Below are 18,812 nucleotides of genomic sequence, written 5' to 3' on the forward strand. Positions count from 1 at the left end.
CGAACAGAAGCAGGTCAGCTTTGATCGCTGACGTGCACACACACCAACATTAAACGAATAATGAAGACAGGCCTGTGTGTAGGGAGCTGTCCACTCCCTAGTGCTGATGTCTTCATACTGTGCCACACAAGTAAGCATTTCACCTTTTAACCATTCAGCCTGACCGAGATAGGAAGTGTTTTATACTCGCTGGGGTTCGATACTGTTGCTGCCCTTATTATTTTTTTGGTGCACTGCCAAGCCAGCCCAGTCAATCCGTGAATTTGGGTCACCCTCAGCATAGCTCTGAGGCTCCAGGGAGGGGAGATGAGAGGAAAGGAGAGGGGGGGACAAGCACAAACGGCTTTAGTGTCTTTCTTTCATTTAATTTTGTTGTGAAAGTTAAGCAAATTATCATGCCAGAAAAAATACATGCGGCCATGATACTTGTTTCAAATGTATCCGTTTACTTTTAATATAATTGAAAAACTTACCCTTTAAAGTTCCATGTGTCAGCTTTCTGAGCATCTGTAGCTCCCAAATGAGTTGTTCGCCTTACACTCAGTAGTTGGAACTGATTTAATGTCCATTTGTTTAGGCTATTTTACCATTTTTATATACATTTAATTTAGAATGTTCTGGTTGTAAAATTGTTTTGTAGAGCTCTACAGCAGCACAGTCATGCTTGGTATTTCCTTGTTCGTGTTACTTATTTTTCATTATTTTCAAAAATATCTTGTAAAACATAAATTATTTAATAATAACTTCCAATTGCATATTCAGCTTTAAAGTATTTCTTCAAATTACTAAAGAAAGTCACTGTGTATTTACAAAAAAGTTCATGTGAACTTATACATACTGTATTTATGTAGATATTTTTACAGATAGATGATGCACGATAGAAATCCACACAATTCAGTAAGTTACACTCATCGTCGAAATACTAATATGCATTCATAGATGTAATTTAAAAGGCTCGACAAATGCATAAATATTATGTAACCTACCCCAGGATGTTTCTTTGCATGCTGAATCACGGTCTTAATCATCTTTATTGTACTTTAAAACCAGAATCCTCAGAATCCTTGGAGCTAAAGTCTGGTGGCTGTATCCATGTGAGAGAATGTCTGGGTGCTGATTTATTGAAAGAGCTGTTTGTTAGCTGTAGAACAGTTTGTTGGCCAGTGGGGTGAGACCTGTTGCCAGTCTCTCCCCTCTGTCCCTCTGTCCCTGGATAAATGAAGAGGGTCAGAGGGGAGAGGGAGACGGGTGCAGAGAGGGAGAGAGTGCTAATCCTTATAATCACATCTGTTCAGGTCACTGTATGTTTCCACTGAGGCTCACTGAGTACTCGTGTCCTAAAGTGTTTTGTTGTACAACACAAAAACTGCACATACTTAAACTTGCACACACAATGCAGATATTGTGTTGGACAGTTTCAGTTATTTTCAAAAAAAATAAATCCCTTTGGTTTTTTTTTTTTTTTTTGTTGTTGTTGTTTTTTCATGGATAGCCATTACTGTAAAACTTTAAAATCACCACTCAGCAGTCTCGAAATGTTGCTATATTTTTTTAGCAGAGTGTCTTGCTAAGTGTAAAGTGGAGAGAAGCAATAGCAGCATCCAGCATGTCCCTCGGGTGGACACCTTTGTCGCGAGCATGATAATGGCAATTGATTAGTCCGTGATGAGGCACCTGCAGACCTTTTAGGTTCTTTAAGAGCACTTTGCAACCTAATGTATTTAACACCAAAATGCTGCACAAGGCAAATGCACAGGTCATTACTATTCTTTACTGAAGGCTTCTGTTGTTTATACAATCTATCATGACTAACAAAATATAACAAAGGGGCTCTGTTTTCAGCCACACCAGTGTCATAGTGATTATATAGATGGTGATACATTGATGATACATTGAGGGATGGTGGTCCAACATTTTGGTTTAGAGAGAAATGGACATCTCAACAGTTATGTACACTGACAGAATACAATATTTGTATTCTATCTTCCTCTAAACTACAAATAGGAGTCATCTCAGCATTTCTGAAACAAGAGTCTGTTTCACTCCCATCTCACAGAGACTGCCCTCCTCCCCGACACGAGCCCCAGGCAGTTTGCTGATGTAGGCCAAAACAACCTATAATTATCCATGCATCCATTTTCTATACCCGTCTAATCCAATTCAAGGTCACGGGGGGCACCAGAGCCCATCGCAGCTGCTATTGGGCTAAAGGCGGGGTACACCCTGCCAGTCCATCACAGGTTCAACACAGGACAAATGAGACAACCAACCATGCGAACTCACTCACTTCTAGCATCGATTTAGAATCCCCAGTTTTCCAAACATGCGTCTTTTTGGAGGGTGGGAGGAAGCCAGAAAGAACCCACACATGCACTGGGAGAAAATGTGAACTCCACATAGACTCCAACTGGGGACCTTTTTGCTGTGATGCAACAGTGTTAATCATCACACCAGAGTGCAGTCTATTATTAGATGTCTATTATTAGTTTTCCAATGAGGAAAAAAATCTTATTCAAAATGCTTATGCAGTAGAGCTTTTTTCTTATTCTGAATTGATGCCAGGACAGATGTGCTTTTGTTCCACATCAGTATCATGTCCAAAACATTCAAAGGTTGCATGGAGGGTCTAAATTCTTACACTGCTGATGCTTCTAAACCAGCAAGGGATGTTGTGACATAAGCTAAATAGGTGTGACTAAGGCTAAGACGAAATTGCATAACATAACACTAACCAACGGTGCTGTCATCACTCAGTTGATTCCATGATGCAAGCTGAAAGTGTGTAAGCACACATCAGTGCCTCTCTTTTTGGCATATGTGAACTACCATGAAGAAACATCGCCAGGTGAATGAAGGTCCCTTTTTGTTTTTTACTGTTAAGCTGCAACCAATATGTGGAAAGGGCTAAATTTGAAATACTGCGCTCACATAAGTTTTAAGTAAGATTTCTGAGGATTGACATGATAAATAGATATTTTGCCATCAATAAACTGGTATGGTTTTAAGCTAAATTTAGTGTTTGAAGTACTTTGATCCAGCAGCTTGACCCATTGCATACCCTACAGATAAAATAGCCACTCTTAAATCTGCTCAAATTGATAGACTTGTTATTTTGGCCGTGAATAGAATGTGAGGTATTGAATAACTATAATAAATCTTATGCTTCAACACAAAGAATTCTTCATCCTTATGTCACGGCTCAGGTTGCTCAGCCTGCGTTGTTTGGGATGTGTACCCATTTCCCCAACTTTTAACTTGTTTACCGTTTCAGAGTTGTCTTAATATTTGGAAATGATTTGTCCTGCAGTGCATTTGGAATGTTGTCAGATGAGTCACCCAAAGTTGTTTTACCTGATGCTTGTCAGTAGAAAAAAATGCTATTTCTGTATACCGCATGACAAAGGTAATGGGTGTAATTTTTCACCCAGCAAGAATGGGGGAGATTGATGAGGGTTGATGGGGAAGAGAAGGTGTTCAACAAAAGATGTTTGGGGGAAAATGAGATGCATTAAGACGAAAGAGGTGAGAGAAAAAGTCGATACGCACTCCCTCCCATTCCCTCATAATTCTCCACCATTGTTCTCCCTAACAGATTGCAGTCGGAGTGTTTAAAAGGAGAAATGGAATCAAATCTGTTTCCTACCGGCGATGTAGAAAAGAGAAAGGGTGGCTTTAATGAGATTTTCTTTGTAAGAATTGATACAGTCTGGTGGGCCTTGTCTCAGGTCTTGAGGACTGACCCCACCCTGTATTTCTGTTAGTGTTTATATTTCTCTTAAAAAAGAGATTGCAACATTTCCCTAGAGTTCCCCATAACCCACAGTCTTTCCCGTAGCCAATAGAGGGTATCGTTATAAATTGTACATGGAGGAGACTCTTGTATTCGTTGCATTCAAATGCATGCCACGCTTACAAATCTACAGTTAAAGACTAATCCCTAAAAGTCGACTAAGCTTTAGTTGACAATCAAAATTTTTGTCAGACCTATGTATGACCTAGGAAAAATGTATGAGTGGCCTACCATCGTCTATTCTGCAACATTTTAACTGGTCCACAATGTGTAATGTGTAATGCCTTGTAGTCCCCTAGTAACCATGTTAGAGGCTTGTCAACCTGATCCTTCAGTTCACTGAGCATAACTCTGACTCTCTAAATGCTTAGTCCACAAACATATGCGCAACATATGTCACATTTCACCATCTGTCCAATTCCTCATTTTGGCTTCATTGCCAGGAAATCTAAGTAGGTAGCCCGACTTGTTCAGAATATTTCGGTAACCAAGGGAAATGCATTTCAATGATGACGGAAGAAGATTTCGCAACACAGCTGGATGATACAGGTGTTTTTTGGGGCAAATGCATTTTAGTATTACAGAGTTAAGGGCATATTTGTCTAGTTTGTCTCTGGGTGATGGACTGGCGACCTGTCCAAAGTTTACCCCACCTCTTGCCCAACGGTAGCTGGGATAGGCTTCTGGATTGGATTAGGTGCGTGTGGAAGTAAGGGGCAGAGTTGGCTTAAATATCTAGCCAAATATTCAGAGCAGAAAAATAATGGGAAAACAAGGAATTCTCAGTCTGTAAACTTGTTTTAAACAATCCATTTTTAAGATGATATAATCCATTTCTATCAAAATCCCTGAATAAATTTCATCTAGACTTTAAATTCTTTGGAGTAAAGTATAATTTCTATTAAATGCACAATAAGGTTTGTCACAAAAAAAGCTTAGCAAAAAAGAACCGATGAAATAATTAGCAAATTGGTTAAACTCAAATGTGTATTTCACATAAATGTGTTGCGTAACAGATACATTATTTGATGAGCTTCTTGAAAATTCTTAAAACGGTCTCTGTGTTTATTAACTAATGCTTTTAATGATAATCTTAATATAAAGCATTACCATGTTTTTATATGTACATGAATTATTGCACATACAGATATCCATCTCTGCACATTTACACAGTGTATGAAGGTGTGTGTGTGTGCACATATTGTGAAATTTGAACTGTTTCTTGAATTGTGATGTGATTGACCTTGAAATGCTTCAGGGTGTGATGAAATTTTCATTTGATAATTTACAAAAGTTATATATTTGAATTGCATGTGCCTATTTGAACAAGAGCTTCAGACATAATTGTAGACCCTGTAGTTGATGTTGGAATACATTAAAAAACAATCTTTATATTACTGTTTGCCTCCTCTTGTACACAAACTTACACATCCTGACTACCACGGTGAGGTTGTGCAACTACAGTATTTCTGAAATCCACCTCATGACCCGACACACACACAGACTCAGAAGCTCTATAAATTTTCAACAAGTTTATCTTTCATTCTGTGGAGAGCAAAGAGAAGTCATGACATATATATGTTACACAATTCAAAGAGTATAGGGGCCCTTTCCAAACTCAGGCTGCTCCCATGTACAAATAAACTGACCCTAACATGTGACCCCACCAGGATTGCTTCCAAATAATAGATGTAACCAATTTTTCAGCCTGTTACTGAGGCTCAAAAATGTAACTTTAACTATGTTTATTTCAAATTAATAATCCCAGTGTATACATACCTACATACGTACTTTAAAATCACGAGACCTACTAACATTGTGTGTGGAATTTACATTGAATATGTAATACCAATGTTACTTCTCTGTTTTAATTTGCAACTTCCTTTTGTCAAAACACTCCTATAATTGGTAATAAAAAAAAAAAATTCAAAAAATGAATAACCACGACCTACCATCTGCAGTTTTCAAATTAAATGTGGAATTGTTCCTTTAAGATTTTCTGTGCTGCAGCTTGTCGACATGGCGCGTGAACCCTAAAGAAGCAGAATCTGTCTGGTAATATAATGTTCTCAAGGTGTATTTTCTTTCACTTATCACATGAGGTGTGATGGGTGCTGTACATGCAAATAGTTTAGTATTAATAGACGAGCTTAAGCTGTGAAGATCTCACAATTCTCTATTTTAACACAAAACACAGTGGTACATATTGTTCACACATACTTACAAAATTATAGAGGTTGATGGGACAATTTGGATTGCATAGATAATGTAACATAATTTTACTTTAAAGCTGCAGTCGGCAACTTTTTTTTAGTCATATTAGCTTGAACTGTCATGGGATTCTGGAAGTAGAATATTAAATAGGCTGTTTAGGAAAAATAACGAATTCTGTAGCTCCCTCTGAAGCCTGTAATCATGCTTGCAAAAACCGAGCGCTCTCGGCTGTTTTTAACCAATCAAGTTAGGGTGGAGGAATCCTACCTGTCAATCACAGCTTGTGCACACGCTGCTGAGCGTGAGTCTGCCCCAGCTTGTGTGCGCTCACACTGGTGTGAACTCACGTGCACAACCTCGTCCACAGAGGGGGAGGGGTTTGGGGGGCGATTCGGAGCTTGTTAGAGGTTGGGGGAGGGACCTGAAAGTTGTATCAGTTCGAATTTTCCGACTTTAGACTCACAATTTTGAAAACCTGCCGACTGCAGCTTTAACACAGAAATGCTTTAATTGGCTCACGAGTCAGTTAAATAAAAACCTGATTCTGGTTATTTTGGTATGGTCACATGTTTTCAGGTTTCAGATGTAGAATATCCCAATTTTGGTAAACTGAGTCTTCACGAGATGTTGAAAACCAGATTGAGAGTTATTTGTCAAACTTGCTTGGTAGAATAAATTAGTTCAGCTGGATGAGTTCAAACTTATTAATGTGTGAAGCTGGCGAAGAGCACAACAGGGAATGCATAGACCTGAAAGTGAAGCAGAGGTGGGACTGACTTTATGAGAGCATACAGAACTTAGAAGGCACCGTGAATGCTTCCGTGATTAATCCTCATTTCGAACTTTGGCTTTACAATACAAAGAACACTGGCAAAATCACACGAGTTGCTAAAGAATAAAAGCCTTAAAGACTCAGATCAGAGGCCCTCTTGGTGTATAAATGTACTTATTTCCAACAGAATACCTTTTATGATACTTTTAAGACCGAATAAAGTGACACAACCTCTTCAGCGAAGAGCAGCTTGAAAATATGCCTCAGAATAGTGTAAGAATATCTCTACAATATCATCCACGCAAGGGAGGGACGAGTCTGTCATCAAAATGAAAATGCAGTTGAGAGTACGACATCTGTGGGGAATTATCCGTCTGAGTGATCTCATTTCAATTTCTAATAATCAGTGCACACGTAAGAAAGCCATAGTTGGACTGTGACCATCTTTATTTGTAATTTCTCCGTGCAGAAGGTGGAGGAGAGTTGTTAATAAAGCAGAAGGCATTTCAGCTAATACCCATGTGTGAATATAGGCATGAAAACAACACAATCTGTTTCAAGATGGCATGAAAAATGTCAGCCACCACTGCTGACAAATTGTTTCAGTGCACAGTTGCACGTACATGTGCACACACACATCACTTCTGTTTTCAAGGCATGGCCGGGTGCTAGTTGTTGTTATTAAGTAAGAAAGTAGTGCATTTTAAACCCCACCGCTATGCACAGTAACTCTCTTCCATCCTCACCACTGAGGTTTGGATGATGGTCACGACTTTGTGTGCCCAAACCGGGTCCCATGAGTTCTGCAATTGCTTTGATGCATTTTTCAAAGGGGCTGACTTGAATGCCAAAAACACAGACTCCCATTCCTCCAGACAGCACGTGGTATCCTCACAATTTCTCCCTTGTCACATTTTCTTTGCTGTGTCCGAAGTTATGTAACAAATATGAGTTCTATAGAAACCCCTGTACTGTACCCCCACGCTGCCCGCAGACAGGTGGTGCTCCAAGTCTTTTCTGTATCCTTTTAATCCTCTTCTTTTCTTTTCTTTTTTCTCTGCTCTTTTTTTTAATCTTTGTCCATCATTGTTTTAGGTGAGACTGGGTTTTAATTAAGTTTATTTTACAAATAAATCATGGTCAAAATAACCTGAAATGAACTGGCTGCAAATTATTTCATTCCAATTCTGCAAGTATCCTGTCCATCAACAGATGATCTGTGTTCTGAAGAGTTATAAGTAAGAGTACTATTATTATAATAACAATACAAAAGTATTGCAATAAACCTTATGCCTAAACTTGACCAAGCCATTCAAAAAGTTCACCAATAAAAGTGAGACGCAAAGATTGGGGAGTCATGCCTTTATTGGAAATTGAAGGCTCAGCACACTGTTGAATGTGACACACGTCAGAGAAAATCAGGATTTGTATATACTCAAGGCTGCCTGAACAATAACTGGGTATACTCCCTAAACCCACATACACCCCACACAACAACACCGCCCATCACTGGCTGGACACATTTGGTTAAAACTATACACACCCATAGTGTAAAAGGTGTTTTTCTTAGTTTAATGGTCTGTATACAGTCTATTTAAACAGATTATGTTAATGTTTTGTCATACAAACTCATCTCTCAATGCTATCTTAGACAAAAATAAATACTGAATATATCATATACAAACTGCCCATGACTGACCAGGTTGCTGAGCTTTAAATGGCTACAACCATCTAGGGTTAAAATGACTGGTGTATGTTCAATTTTTCCTAACATTGAAATTTGCAACAATCCTGCAGGAGGCTCAAACTTGGGGCGTGTGCAGCAGATTGCTAGCCATAGACTCATTCTGCACAATGTTTTCAATAGTCATTGTATTTTTCTGCTTAGCTCCCTCTCATAATTCCTTACTTTTCTCCTGTGTTACAAAATACATGGTTGGATGATTGCTAAAACCAACAAAGGTTACAGCGACACTTTTTGATATTCATGCATGACACTTCCTGTAGTCTCGTGCAAATTCCTTCTGACGGAAAACAACCTGTTAACTGCATGTTAACGTCCCATTTCCCAAGTAACAGCTATGGATTGTTAAAGTACTACTTGTTGATCAAGTGGACAAATGAAAGAGTTGCACCGTTTTGTGGGTGGTAATAGAGCTGTACATGGGCACCATGTCGCTGTTCCTCTTCAATATTCAAAACGGAGAACTGCAGGATCAAACCGTTCCTTTCGGATTTAGTTACAAGCAACATTTCCAACTGAATATTTAGAGGGATATTGCTGTACATATGAATACAGCTTGTGTGTTTTACTTGACTGTGCTACTTTAATAAGGTCCGCAACTCAACCGTCTGAAATTAAGCTTTAAAGTCAAGATAACTCAAATTGGTTTGAAGGCTTTTTTTTCTGTCCCCAAATTTATTTGATTAGTGGGACAATGAAAATCTCTTTGAAAAAAAAAAACTTCACATACATCAGCATATATCGGAGAAAATGATGAAGCCACACAATATGGCAACATAATCGGATTGACAAGCTAGTAATAAGATGTTGACAACAAAAGCTTGCAACTAGAAGATGAACATAGAGTATCCAGCAGCTAAAGATTCAAAACCAAAATGCAGCTTAAAGTTATTAAATATTATTCAGTTAAAATGAATAAGTTGTTCTGTGTCCCTTTTTTTAATGTGCACAAAAGTAACTGTTTACCGACAGCTTAGGCATTTTAAACCTCCAAGGTTAAATGTGAACGTATAAAACTGCAAGAGAAAAAGAGAAGAATGTCATCAATGTATTCAGACCTTTAGAATTAGTTTAAGTTCCAGCATACATTTAACACCTGCTTTGGGTGTATCAAAGCAAAGCAAAAAACACACTAATGAAGGTAAAGAGGTGGAGAGGCAGAGGAGACTAAATAGAATAAGGATGTTCCTATTTTTTCTCTACTTCTTTTTTCAAGCTTCACTTACTCAAAATACTATATACGGTAGAAGAAACAAATACAGAAGTTTAATTATTTTGTGTTACTTCTAATTCCACCAAAACAAATTCTCTGCAGATTCTACATAAATGTCTGGGCTTTGTCAGTAGGAAAAGTTCAGCAGCATTACAGATGGACTCGAACGTCATAAATTCTGCCAAATGGCCTAATATCATGGTATTACAGGCAATGTCATCACTGAATGTGAGAGGAATAATGGCTTTTCCTCCTTCTGTCTTCAGGTCTTGATGAAAACCTAATTTTATTGCCACAATCATAATGGAATTATCTCCAGGTGTGATGAGGGCATTTAATGAAATCATTACAAAGGATTACTTGCTCTTTTCTCGGGCTTATTAAAAGAGCCTTTGTGATTGGAGGTGTGAGAGGCAGTATTTTTTTTTTCCCACTCTGACTGATTGCATGTTTGTATGTCTGGCAGTCACACCATTTGCGGGTGACATTAAAGCCTACAGGGAGTCACAAGATCTGATTGTAAACCGTGAGGAAAAGAATAAGGAAAACTATATAATTATATACTAGCAGCTGCAGTGTTGTATTGATGTCTTTGAACGTAGGGCTCTCATTTTCATAGCCTCGAAGCACGCATAATTTATTATTATTTTTTTTTTTTCAATAAACGCTACTCTTTGATGCATAGTGTCTGTTCAGGCTAATGGCGTTTCTCTCCTTCTCTTTCTCTAAAGTCATGTGCATCCTCTCTGTTTCCTTCCCCCTTTCTGCGTGTTGTACTTCCTTTTCCTCTCCTTTTCTGTCTTCTTTGTGTTTCCCTCTTCAAGCTGATCCACCTTTATTAACAGTCATGTTACCTCACCCTTCTCAGTGCTGAACTGTGTTTAATCCTTCTCCTACTTTGCCGGGGGGGAACACGTACACTATGGTACTTCAATTTAACGAGCAGCACAGGCAAATCACCACAGTATTGTCGCCCATAATTCTCTTTGATTGAATCCTGAATTGTAAAATCAATGTCTTCTTGCCCGCTGTTTACTTGCGGTTGATATTTCCTGGTGTGATAAAGCAACTTTGTTTCTTCTCTCATCATGAAGTGATGGCCTGAGGATCTGCCATACATTGGTGTTTAGTGGCAAATATATCTTAAATGTTTCTTTGTTGTTATCTGCATTGTCATAATACCTATTCTTTTGAAAAGAAAAGTGACATAGACGGGTATTTTAATTTAATAGCATTTGGCTTTTACCTAAATTGTTTCATCAAGTTCTTAGGTGGCCATAGTCTTGCATTCTGCTTGACTTGTAGGATTTCTGGTAACTTTTGCTTCTCTACATTTAAATTTTTTGTACTTTTTTAGTCCGCAATTTTAAAGATGTTAATATTTGGGTAAAAATTTGATCACCTTAGAAATAAGTAATTGCCTCTGCAGGATAATTAGAAATCCTGAAGATATTCATTCTTGTATGAGAAAAAAAATGCGCTTTTATTTTATTTTATTTTTTTCAGAAGTTGACAAAATTACATGCAGTCTTAATGTAATGTCTGTGACGTGCTTTTATCAAAATGCCACAGAGATAAAGTACAACAGCACCTTTTTTAACCTCGTCTTTACACCTCTGTTCATAGCAGCTTTTAGGTGATGGAGTCATACACTAAACTAGGCATGTGGCTCATTTTAGATAGCTCGCACAGCTTTGTGATAACACACAAATGTACATTTTGACAAATTACAAATTACTCTCAATAACCCTTGAAGCTCATTATACTGTATGAAATGTCATACAGCAACTTGCCTGAGAGCTCACACACACCAAACTGATAGAAAGAAAAAAAAAACTTCACAAGCAATTTTACACTCAAATATTCCCTGTCCAGTTTGGCAACAGATGGTTTGGAATGATTCCTCTTTTAGGCACAATCTTGTCACAAGTTGAACTGGCCCAGGTTGTTAAGACACCACACTGCAGATAAAAAACAATGAAGTAGTGTAATGGCCTTCCAATGGGTAAAAGACGAGCCAAATTCATGTCATAATTCCTCCGCAATAAAGTTGAGTTTTCAGATGCTAACAGTAGGAACTGTTGCTTTTATGAGCTGGGTTTTACAAATGTCTACAGTTTTTTTATGTTTTCATAATGGTAGAGCCACAACAGATTCAATAACAGATGGGAAACTGTCATTTCTAACTTCTGACTGGAAAAAAAAATTAAAGAAAATGGCAACAAATAATTGCTTTTCTTCCCTGAGATTAAAAAATACAAGACGCAGAACTGATGGAGCCTTATTATCACCTTTCTTTCCTAAGTTCACTATAATTTCTGCAAAAAAAAAAAGCTAGAGTTTGGACTTTCCGGTTTCGAGGTACAGTGAACATTGCAGCATGATTAGAAACGGTGTATGGAGATAAAGGTGGGACGGCTGGATAATTCTACCTCGAACTGGGTCTGTGAAAGTAATGAAAGCTAAATCGTCCTTGGGCAGAAGCACCAAGTTTCATTTAATTTGGGCTAATGCATTCTGCCTCTTGCTCTCCTCACTGCTGTTGACCTGAAGCAACCATGGCCCACTAAAACATCACATTACTGGTCAACACTTATCAGGCTGCAGGTAGACTGCTAATAAACCTTGTCCCTTGCGTTCTGATTCTGCTTATTTCTTTTCAGAATTAAAATGGAGACGCTGTTACTGTAAGGTCCTTGCAGTGCACAACACGAGCCACCAGAATCAGTCATAAATGAAGGAACAGGCAGCCAGCAGAGGTGTTGAGCACTTTCTGGGAGACACGACTTTGAAAATAGAAGCCATAGAGCTTTGGCGTCTCTTTGCCAATACAGAGTCTGTAAGTCCAGCATCTAAACGTATGCTCAGTAAGGCAGAGGAGACGGTCACCCTACAATACACACAAATAAACCAGGACAAACTCTAATATGCCTGCCTCTGTGGCAGTTAACACATGAATTGATACTCAAATAATTAATTGATTAATTAAAAATAATTCACTGGCTGGGCACCCCTGTAGCTAACCTGGTAGAATGCACACACTATGTGCAGAGGCTGAGTCTATGATGCAGCTGCCCAGGTGTGATTACATCCTGATGATATCCCACCCTAGATAAAATCAACTCTTCTATAGTTACAGATAAACCGGAATCCTTAGAAATAATTCACAACTGTCGCTTCCCTCTACCCAACACTGAGACTGAATGATGGGTGTGTTCACAGATGGTGTCAGGCCGAGATGATTGGTTCTGCCTTGCTACTCAGGAATAATGTTTAAAACCAGAAAATGAATCCAAGTCCTGAATAAATGTATCTAACGTTTGTGCTGTGCCTGGACAGCAGTGATTCCACTTAGCTGAAGAAAGGAGGGAAGATGGGGTGGGGGGGATATAGAGCAGCGAGTGGCAGTAGTATAGTGGCAAGAAATCAAGCACTCAGCAGCCTCACAATACACCATTAGTCTTCATTTTCAGCGAGACATGCAACAGGGCCCTTATGTCTTAAAGAACAAACTAAAATTTATTGGGCTGGCCAGTTTGGGCTAATTGAAAGAAATTGTGTGTCTGTTTGCCTTCCATTGGGTTTGTAGTGAATGTTGGGTTGGGGCGGGGTGATGATTTGGGGCCTGAGCGTGTTGCCCTCTGCTCGTCACCCCAGCTTGGTTTCCTGCTAATGGTTTGATCCATGAGCGCCCTCCACTGAGCAGACAGCCTGAGCTGTGGGAATCATTCAAGGAGGAATCGTTTAGGGAGGATTTATGAGATGCATTCGTCATGAAGTGTGTTGAGACAAACAGACTTCGATTGGTAATGGCGGCTCAGTAATGGTTTACCACTCTGTGTCTGTACTTGCTGTAGTTTTGGCTCATTCTTTTCCCAGAGCGTAAGCAATAATTATAACCGATCATCTTGGCCCCGTGATGTTGAAAAATTGTTTTAGATGGCACACCAGGTGCTTCTCTAAATGATGATTTGGGATTTTATAGCACATCATTAAGTTATTAATATATTGCCTTTCATTACTATTGTGATGAAGTGTTATCTTTTGACAGTTCTTAAGGAATACATTATAAACTTAAAGCCTTATCAAATAACTTTGCTCCCTTTTTTCGCAAATATTGTATGTTTGAAGATAAACCTCATAGTTGGAGACAAAACAGAAAATATATAGATATACAATGCATACTTTTAGTGTGCATTTTGAGTCTTACATATTCTGTAGGTACCAACAAAACAGCTGTGGTCTGTTTGGGCACGTTACCTCCTGTGGTGTTTGGCTCCAGCACTTTGCAGCGTCTCTTTTGCATTGCACATATTCCAAAACACATACTGTTCCACAATTGCTTGATCAGACTGGGATCAGGGGAGTTTTGAAGTTGGATCAATGCCTTGACTTCTTTTTCATCTTCATCAAGGCTTTGCTGATGCTTTTTTTGCTGGGTGTAAATGGCCTGAAAACAATGTTTAGGTGGGAGCATCATGAGAATGAGATTTGCTGTGTTTCTCTCTTCACCTGTCGGTGATTTTAATGTGTATAACGTTTAGCTGATGATCTATTGGCAGAAAGACAAATTGGATTTCCATCACTGTGTTGATTAGTGGGGGATGGCATGCAATAAGAATCTGTCTTTGTCTTCATTGAATGAGCATTTTATATCCAAAGATGTCACAGGTTCTCCTTCACCCTCTCCTCCATGTTGCACTATCAGGTTTCTAAGAGAAAACCAAAAAGCTGGCTTTAGATCAGGATGTCGATGTTATTTTAAGCTTTCCTGCAGGTGGTTGCAGTTTAAATTTATACCACTAGGTGTCACTGTATTATACACATTGGACCTTTAATGCTGTAGCTGATCGATTGCATCTTTAAATTCTGGGTTATCGGATGCTACGCCCTTATTCAGTAATATTATGCTTTCCAGTTTCATTCCTTTGATCTACAAACAGTGAATCTTTAGTTAGACGTACTTTCCGTAGAACTTACGGAGTTGTGTTCTACAATTTTACACTTTTGATATGCAACATATCACAAAAACGACTGTTGCTTTGACATCCACATGAGTGATTTAGATAGTTGTTGTTTGTTTTTATCATGTATCTCATATCATCTACTCATACGGTTTATCCGTCCATCAATTCATGTTCTATACCTGCTTAATGCAATTCAAGGTCAGGGATGGGGGCTGGAGCCTATCCCAGCTGCCACTGGGTGCGAGGCGGGGTACATCCTGGATGGGTCCTTCGCTGATCCAATTCTAAATAAAATGCAAACAATTTTTTAATTTTTTTTTTTAGGAAGGTTTTCTGTATATGTTAGTGTTCATGCTGGATAATCGGTTATCTAAGGGGGAAAGAGGGGTGCTACAGCTTAGACTTTTCCACTGCTGTAGAAAACTGTGCTTGTTGAAATGCTAAAATAAGTTTCTGGAATCAGCAATTAAACTGTTGAATCTGAACAACGGCGTGTATCACTGTATAATGTTTGCATTTTTTTAAACGATAAAGTGCAGGGTCATACACGTATGAATACTCTATCTGAATAACAATCTCTTTTATTGGTAAACTAAATAACTTTGTGATGAAGAACATTTTCTTCTATTAGCCTTTTATTCACATGTTGTGTTGAATGTTGGAGCTAAATTTAGGATATCAAAGCTGTGCTTAATCTGGATGGAAACACACTTGAACCAGATTTGAGTTGTCTTCAAATCTGTATTCAATCAAGCATCTAACATTGGCAGTTCTTTTTTTTTTTTTTTTTTTTTTGTACATTCACCAGAATATTTGTTGAGAAAACAAATCCAAGTAGCCCCTAAAGCCAAATCAATATTTTCATACCCAGTATGTTGACAGTATACACTTTTTTAAAAGGTTTCTTTGAGAGTCCAATGCAAATTCAGAAATTGGAGGCCACAGTTTGACAGAAGGGAGAGAAAAAAAGTTCAAGGCCTGAGAAAGGTGGGAGAATCCGAGCATCATCACATGTCTCAGTATTCTTCTTCTGCTGTTCTGAAGTGATTCATTACCAAAGCTCAGACCGACTGACCCAGCTGCCTGTTTGACAAGTGACGGTGAGTTTCAGTTGAAGTCTACAACATAATCCACATCTGACAAAAACACTTTGACATCTTGCGCGTGCTGCCGCCACCCCCCCCCCCCCCCCCTTTTCTCTGTCATAGGCTAGATAAACTCTCTGCTTCTCTCTCTGCTCGATTATAATTGCTAACATTTAACAGCTGAGCGTTCAAATCCTTCAGAGCAAGGAGAGCAGGCATGGCACACACACCCAAAAGAATGTATCATTTTTAAATATGCACACACACACGTCTTGTGGAAACTGACTGGCGCTGTTCTTTAAAATAATAAGATGCAGCTGTTGATAGTAGCGACTGTCTCCAGGTTTACTTCCCTGTGGCCTCCACGGCAGCAGAGGAGCCGTGATGAAGGCAGACAGCTGACAGGTGCTCCAGGATTGTGCTGCCATCAGGTGCATCTGCTAAACTTAACTCTGAGACAGGAAGACGGAAGAAAAAAAAAAAGGTAGCAAAGAAAGGGAGCATATGTGGGGGAGAAAAAGAGGAGTGGCCATAAAATATGAGGGGGGGAAAGGTTTAAGGATGAAAACTTACTGAGCAGGCAAGAATACGTGTGTGTGTGATTGTGTGCCTCTTGAAACTTTATGCCTCTGTAAAGAAATTCAGAGGATGTCTTTGAACCCGTGAGGCTGACTGAATATGTGCCTCTGCGTCTAGACACAGACACTCTGAAGGGCTAACAAGTTTACTGAACAGGTCAGAAGATGAGGAGGCAGTAGAAGAAAAGTAATAAGGAGAGATAATGAGCTAGTGCAGAAAATGATGGAGGGGGAATGGTAAGGTATGAATGAAGAAATTAAATAAAAGGTGCAAGGGGGGGGGGAGGCAGCTTGTCAAGTGTGTGTGTGTGTGTGCGCATGAGAGAGGTAGAAGATAGGCACTTTGCCATATGTTTATATATCACTGCATGCATCAGCACTTTGCAGCTGCAATACATAGACATGTCTCCAATGCTTGTCAGAAATGCAGCCTGAGTATGAGTGTACAACTTTAATGGATTCACTCTGTGTGCTGCCGTGACAGTGGTGACGCTCGCGTTGTTTCTGCCTTTAATAAAAGGTGCACAAGTCAGGAGCTGAGGCAGGGATTTGAACCCTTGAAAAGTGGAGGCCAAGCACAGATGAAGTGTTCACTCGCATCAGGATTTGGTTTTTGGGCCGAGTAAAAGGTGATGGAGAGTAGCCAAGGAGCTGATCCTTCAGCACCCTTTCCTCCCATGTGTGGTCTGCTTTCCTGGAAAACACACACGCTTAACACTCAAATGCACAGCAGTGAGGTGGGAGAGGAGCCTGACAGAGCTCAGTACATTGCAGGTAGCCCGACAGTGTGGCTGGGAGCGCTGTTACCAATTTGTTCCTAGCCATGGGGGACATGCAGGGGATGGAGAGGCAGTGGCAGCTCCCTGTCCTCATCATGGCTAATGAGGCCTCGGCTTCTCCTTCTTCCTCCTTGTGTGTGTGCATGTGTGTGCGTGTGTGTAAATGTCTGAGAGTAGCCCGTAGAAGTTTGTGTCAGAGTGCTGCCATAGCTCTTACTTCTGAAAAAGCAGAGCTGATATCTGACACAGACCACCATGTACTCTTATATGCAACCCTCAGAGCTGAATTATTTACTGAGCCAAGACACGCGTGCACACACACCAAACACACACACTCTAACGGCAGAGATTAGGTCTTGTTCAAGGCAGCAACCATTCAATAAACTGCAGCTCTTCAAGGACGCCACACCAGCTGATACTTGCTTCCTGAGCTGGTTCACCCATCAAACCCTCGAGGAAGCAGAGAGGGAGGACAGAAGATTGTACCAAATCTGCGGCGATAAGATACAAGTAGGAATATTTTCTTTATGAAGAGTAAAGGTTGTCAGTGTGTAATGGCTTGAACAAACATAAAGGACACCATCAGGACGGCGCTGTATTTGAGTATGATCTTGATATGATCATCAAAAAATTGCTCAATCATTTTTATCAACCCCTTTACACAACATCATGGCTACACATTTCACTGTAACATATGTGTGAAATGCACGAGTGATGCTTCTATATACGTTAAAGTTATTAGGAGTACAAAGACATGACAGATGAGAGCTGTATGTGGTTGCCCTGTATCGGAGAACTGAAGGACAAATGGAGCAGTATTTGTTGTCCAGGAGCTCCCCAGTGTGTTCAAGAACAGGAACTGCAGCCTCTTTCATAATTAACAGGAAACCATAATCATTTTAAGTCTTCCATGTGGAGGATTACCGATTGATTTTGTTGTTTGAAAAAGTTGAAAACACAGACAAAAAAAAGTGAAGCCTAGATTTCCTTTTTTATCGTTTACAAAATTTAAAAGAATCTAAGGCAGCTTATGTTTTACATACGAGCAAAGGGAAACCTGTCCAAAACACGCTCAGTCACAAGAACTCCATTAAATAGTCTTTCTGCTTACTTTAAGGTCTGCCTTAAACTTGCTTGGCTGACAAATCTGCAGGAAGGTGCAACAGTTACGGTTTTTGCATTATTGCTGCATGCTTCATCGTGTCTGCAGTGGTCTCATTGCTCTTTGTGTGCATTTGTGTAGTTGTAGAAGCTTTTAGTTTCTTGAGTATTATTTGAACCAAAGTTCCAGAGTGCTTTGAGTTTATAAAAAAGTCAGGGCTATTACTGTCTTATTTGTACTTACACCTTCGTGTCTGGAGTTCACCAAAACCATGAAACATTTATTTTGATTCCAGTATATGAGGAGAAACATTAGCATTCATTTGGAGTTGTTTAACTTTCTTTAGCGTGTCCTCAGGAGTAGTTGGAGACTATATAACAAATCTACACCTGTTGTTTGATACAAGGCAGGTAGGCAACAGGGATTTACCAGCCTGTTAAGGCTCAAGACATCAATGAGAGCTGTTAAAGTGAACTAAAATAGGCTGTAAAACCACAACAGTGACCTATAAGGAAGACTGCAGGGTTAATTTTGAATTAATCTGATTGACATTCATCTGATGTTTTAT

General features: G+C 39.4%; 1 long non-coding RNA gene across 1 annotated transcript in view; it reads left to right on the top strand.

Annotated features, from left to right (window-relative positions):
- Positions 1-18,812, top strand: part of LOC142377400 (uncharacterized) — a 119,954-nt gene that overhangs the window by 21,015 nt on the left and 80,127 nt on the right. The window lies entirely within an intron of this gene.

The sequence above is a fragment of the Odontesthes bonariensis genome, chromosome 3 (assembly GCF_027942865.1).
Source record: "Odontesthes bonariensis isolate fOdoBon6 chromosome 3, fOdoBon6.hap1, whole genome shotgun sequence".
Classification (NCBI taxonomy): domain Eukaryota; kingdom Metazoa; phylum Chordata; class Actinopteri; order Atheriniformes; family Atherinopsidae; genus Odontesthes; species Odontesthes bonariensis.